This window comes from Maylandia zebra, linkage group LG2, assembly GCF_041146795.1.
Source record: "Maylandia zebra isolate NMK-2024a linkage group LG2, Mzebra_GT3a, whole genome shotgun sequence".
Classification (NCBI taxonomy): Eukaryota; Metazoa; Chordata; class Actinopteri; order Cichliformes; family Cichlidae; genus Maylandia; species Maylandia zebra.
This window is the reverse complement of record NC_135168.1, coordinates 43,360,928-43,366,885: the sequence shown is the minus strand read 5'-3', so window position 1 is coordinate 43,366,885 and position 5,958 is coordinate 43,360,928.

The following is a 5,958-nucleotide window of genomic DNA, read 5'->3' as shown; positions in this document are numbered from 1 at the left end:
GCTCATGCTGTCACTCTTTTCTCTATAGCTGTGCGCTTCGCTTGTCAACTATTTCACCCAACTGGAGATTAACTTTGTGTTTTTGTGCTGTTGTCCATGGACACACTCTCGGTCATCAAATGTGCAATCTGTTCACTATCACCAGAGCAACATGGCTGTGTTCATTCAGGCTTTAAGTCCTGCGCTGGCCTCAGTATTCCTCACTTAGGCACCCGGTCATGGTTAATCTTGAAGTTTACGCTTCGCTGAATCAGCTCCGGAAAGCAAAGCTCTTTATGTACAAAGGGAATGACTGGGCACGTGTCACAAGGCAAAGAATAAATCAGTTGTTGACTTCAACTCTGAGCTTGGAGCTCCTTTATAAAGCAACTATAAACACAATGAAGAATGATATTTCTGGGGCACACATTACATTATTTAACCCCTTTAAATGTGAGCGTTCTAATATTGCATGACTATATAGTGTTTAATTCATGGATTTCTTTTATACTTCTGTAGGCACATGTTGTTTGTCCATCCAAGTCAATTCTCTCAAAAGTGGCTAATTTACACCTTAACATGATTGGACGCTGAACTCCACCCTCAAATTCTCATTCTATATTAAATCCTTCTCAAAATCTGCAGAACACAGCTGAAACCCTCATTAATGCTTTGATCACTTCCCACCCAGATTACCTCCTGGTTGGCCAGTCTATCAAAGCCCTGAACATGCTGCAGTATGCTCAGAACAGTTCTCTCCTTAACGTTTTTCAGATGCCCCGTCCATGCAGTATTTAAACCCAGAGTACACCATCACTCATTGTGCGACTGTTATGGTAGTGGTAGTATACCTCAGGCCACTTTTTACTTATTTGCTCACCTGTGTGTTTGGAGTCATTATTCTTGTACTTACCTGTATCCTACTTCCTGTTTGAGTACCTGCTGTAAAGAACTCTTTACTAACCTGCCTGAGCAACTCTTGCCCTACCAGCCTCACTACTTACTACTTACTACCTCACTACTGATCTTTTTACTTACTGGAAATCAACCTTATAGAATGAGACAAGAAGTCACAACCTTGTTTTTTAGTAAATTTACTTGAACTAGTCCTAGCCATGGAGAAAGGAGAGACACTGTACTAAGAGCGGTTTGGTAAACCTGCTAAAGAAATTGGCCTGAATTTGATTTCTGCTGATGCTGCTTACCAGTGATATTCATTGTTCTTCCAAAACACAAAAATCATTAAACCCTTTGACTCATTCCTACATGTTGACCCCTCTAGAAGAAAACAGAACGATTTTCCTTTAAGAATTGTTTTCATATAATCCTCTAGATAGATTTGCAGTTAGTGACTGGTATTACCTGTTGGAACAGTACTGGCTTCTATCTTACCACAATAGTGTTGGCACAGCAAATGATCTGCCTTGAAGGTACTTTAAGGAAGTGCCTTAGAAAAATGTTTTAACAGTAGATCTTTCCATATAGTGAAAACTACAGAAGATTGTTTTGACTGCTTGTTTTTGACAAAATAGTTACCGTCACTGAAGTTTTTACTTTTTTTTTTTTTTTAATATTTGTTATCTCAAAACGTCAAGTTAACTATAAATGTCAATTTATTTTTTTTATTGAGATAATAACTCCCCACGCCCCCCTTCAGCAGCTGAAACAAACTTCTATACTAAACCTTTCTTTCCTAAAGCAAACACCAGTGTACAGTGGGGCAAAAAAGTATTTAGTCAGCCACCGATTGTGCAAGTTCCCCCACCTAAAATGATGACAGAGGTCAGTAATTTGCACCAGAGGTACACTTCAACTGTGAGAGACAGAATGTGAAAAAAAAAAATCCATGAATCCACATGGTAGGATTTGTAAAGAATTTATTCGTAAATCAGGGTGGAAAATAAGTATTTGGTCAATAACAAAAATACAACTCAATACTTTGTAACATAACCTTTGTTGGCAATAACAGAGGTCAAACGTTTACTATAGGTCTTTACCAGGTTTGCACACACAGCAGCTGGTATTTTGGCCCATACCTCCATGCAGATCTTCTCGAGAGCAGTGATGTTTTGGGGCTGTCGCCGAGCAACACGGACTTTCAACTCCCGCCACAGATTTTCTATGGGGTTGAGGTTTGGAGACTGGCTAGGCCACTCCAGGACTTTCAAATGCTTCTTACGGAGCCACTCCTTTGTTGCCCGGGCGGTGTGTTTTGGATCATTGTCATGTTGGAAGACCCAGCCTCGTTTCATCTTCAAAGTTCTCACTGATGGAAGGAGGTTTTGGCTCAAAATCTCACGATACATGGCCCCATTCATTCTGTCCTTAACACGGATCAGTCGTCCTGTCCCCTTGGCAGGAAAACAGCCCCATAGCATGATGTTTCCACCCCCATGCTTCACAGTAGGTATGGTGTTCTTGGGATGCAACTCAGTATTCTTCTTCCTCCAAACACGACGAGTTGAGTTTATACCAAAAAGTTCTACTTTGGTTTCATCTGACCACATGACATTCTCCCAATCCTCTGCTGTATCATCCATGTGCTCTCTGGCAAACTTCAGACGGGCCTGGACATGCACTGGCTTCAGCAGCGGAACACGTCTGGCACTGCGGGATTTGATTCCCTGCCGTTGTAGTGTGTTACTGATGGTGACCTTTGTTACTTTGGTCCCAGCTCTCTGCAGGTCATTCACCAGGTCCCCCCGTGTGGTTCTGGGATCTTTGCTCACCGTTCTCATGATCATTTTGACCCCATGGGATGAGATCTTGCATGGAGCCCCAGATCGAGGGAGATTATCAGTGGTCTTGTATGTCTTCCATTTTCTGATGATTGCTCCCACAGTTGATTTTTTCACACCAAGCTGCTTGCCTATTGTAGATTCACTCTTCCCAGTCTGGTGCAGGTCTACAATACTTTTCCTGGTGTCCTTGGAAAGTTCTTTGGTCTTGGCCATGGCGGAGTTTGGAGTCTGACTGTTTGAGGCTGTGGACAGGTGTCTTTTATACAGATGATGAGTTCAAACAGGTGCCATTCATACAGGTAACGAGTGGGGGACAGAAAAGCTTCTTACAGAAGACGTTACAGGTCTGTGAGAGCCAGAGATTTTCCTTGTTTGAGGTGACCAAATACTTATTTTCCACCCTAATTTACAAATAAATTCTTTACAAATCCTACCATGTGAATTCATGGATTTTTTTTTCACATTCTGTCTCTCACAGTTGAAGTGTACCTCTGGTGCAAATTACTGACCTCTGTCATCATTTTAAGTGGGGGAACTTGCACAATCGGTGGCTGACTAAATACTTTTTTGCCCCACTGTAACACTCCAAATTGTCCAGCAGGGGTCCCTGTCCTCATGTCTTATGTTGAAAGTAGTAAAGTAAATAGTAAAGATTGAGTTACTGCAAATAAATGTACTTATTTTAATAATTATATGATAATTAATTGAATGTAGTTTAATATTTATGCTGGTTGGTTTTATTCTCTGTCTCCTACAATATTTAGTGGGCATGCACTTGAGTCTTTTTTCTTTCAAAAAATATGACTCCTGTAACCCTACGAGTCACTGATTTTCAAGTTTAGATTTGTTTGCAAGTCTATGAGCCAGCCTTTAGACAACGGTGCATGTTCTTGAGTCACCTAAGGGTTTACATGATTTCTAAAAATCATTTAAAAACGCAGATATTTGTGACGTGTTGTGAATGCACACAAATGTTTAAACATGAGCAGAATCTGACTAAAGAACACATTTAAATCTAAAGGTTTAGAGATTTAAATAAGTCAAAGCAATGATGTTAACATGTAGATAGTAACTTCCACAAACAAGCAGTTTTATACCAGAACTGTCAACTCATTACAATCTGATGATGTCTGAAAGTAGCAAAAACAAATGAGGACAGGAGACAGATAAATCATGTCTATACTATATGTGTGCTAGTGCAGCAAGAGGACTATTCAATGAGATATGAAACACATTATATGATCTTTCTCTCCCTCTCTCTGTATTGATTACACATGATAAAACCAGATATTTTTGTAGTTAATGCTGAAAAAGTGGTTACAGAAACAACAGACATTTCTATTATTTTACTGTTTACAGATAACTAATATTAATATATTACTTACTTAACTTAGATGCAGGCCATGGTATTTACAAAAGTCTGTAAAGCTGATTAAAAAAAATGGTAAAACCCCACAACATTTAATCCATTTTCGTTGAAATGTGCATGTTTAAACAGACACACGATTATGTAGAAAAACCGATGTTGAGATGATTCTGTGCTTGTGAAATATTTGTAATCTCAAAGTTTTTCAGGGTAATAGGGTGTTGTCACAATGGAAAATCGGCAAATGATCCATGCTGCACATGTGGGATGGTTCTTAATATGGTCAAGACCTACTGTTGCAAAGAACTGTTTATTCATCACCATGGTAACTGAAAACCCTGCAGTTTATTTGGAAGCAAAGCCCCCGAGTAAGTCCATTCAGCAGCTCCTCTTTGAACAATGCCTATAGGCAGTGAGTAATCATTACATTGAACTTTGGAGGCATTGGCAGATTTTCTAAACGGTATTAAAAATAGAGTTTGAAGATTATTATTGTTAATCTGACCATCTGGTCGCTTTATTAGGAACCATTGTGCAATCTACTGCAAAGCAGTGCAGCATCTTCTTCAAAAATTTGACGGTTCCTGTGACATGTTTCATGTTAAAAAACAGGAGGTGCTTGATAGAAGCACAATTTACGAAGAGCTGTTTCACTGGTTTGAATTCGATTTGACAGTTACAGTCCCCAATATTGGTGTATATTACACAAATACATTGTATAGTGGTTATTGCTTATAGTAGTCTCTTGCTTAATATGAGAAAACAATGTGAAAAAAAGAATAATTCTTGTTCAATTTTGCAAGAAGAAAGAGAAGATGGTGGGAAAAAAAGTATAGACAGGTACTTCTGTTTTTGTGTGGTTTTTTTCCCCCTAATCTATATGTCGGTTCTCAGGGTCCTTAGGCCAAGGTAAGAAGTGATGTCAGTGAGGGTGATAAAACTGTGGTCTTTTCTTCAGTTGTGTCACTTTGTTTTCCTTCCTGCTGGTTTGTAAAAGCCCTGAGAAACAGATTCCTTTACACTGTTGTCACAACAAGAAGTGTGGCAATTGCTCACTGAGGTTCACATTTATAAATGTTTGAGAAAATCTGAAAATTCTGATCACTCATTGGTCATATTTGGAAATTCTTAATCAGATTACTGTCTGTGTGGCAGCTGACGCTTTGAAATCAGAATCAGTAATCAGTTTGGTTAAAATACATTTTTCCAAGCAAATGGGTTCGAGATGTTTAAAATCAGCTCAGCCTGATATGTCACTGTCTAAAACTCCATCCATTCATTATCTTCCACTTATTCAATTCAGGGTGGACGGAGGTGATCACAGCAGTCTAAAAAACATTTTATGGACAAAAGGAAATATCTGTTTCTCAGAAAACCTTCTATGAGTGTGTCATGACTCACATTAAAATAAGGTAAGCTATAATTTTCTGAAATTTACCAACTTTTTAGTTTCATTTTGTTTTCTGGTATGATGCAAACTTAAAGAAGAAGAAAAAAGAGGAAACCGAAGGGCCGTCGAGGCCAGCTGTGTGTTGTTGCACATTAACCTCAAAAACCCACTGCACTGATGACATCCATGTGTCCTGTTTCTCACCCCTTACCAGCTGAGCAACAGAAATGTCTTCTTACATTTAAATACGTTTGAGCTTTAACAAACATGGATGTTCAATACTTTGATTTTGTGCTGTTATTTTTATGATTATTTGATATTTCTACGTTTCTTTCCTTCTTTTTCGTTAATTAAATATATTTTTGATCTGCTTTGTAGCTTTAGTTGCCCATCTAGATTACGCTGTCATACTGTATCCACTTTAAAAGATACCTGCTTTCTTTTAATTAGACTGTACTACATAAAATTAGCTTTTTGACACT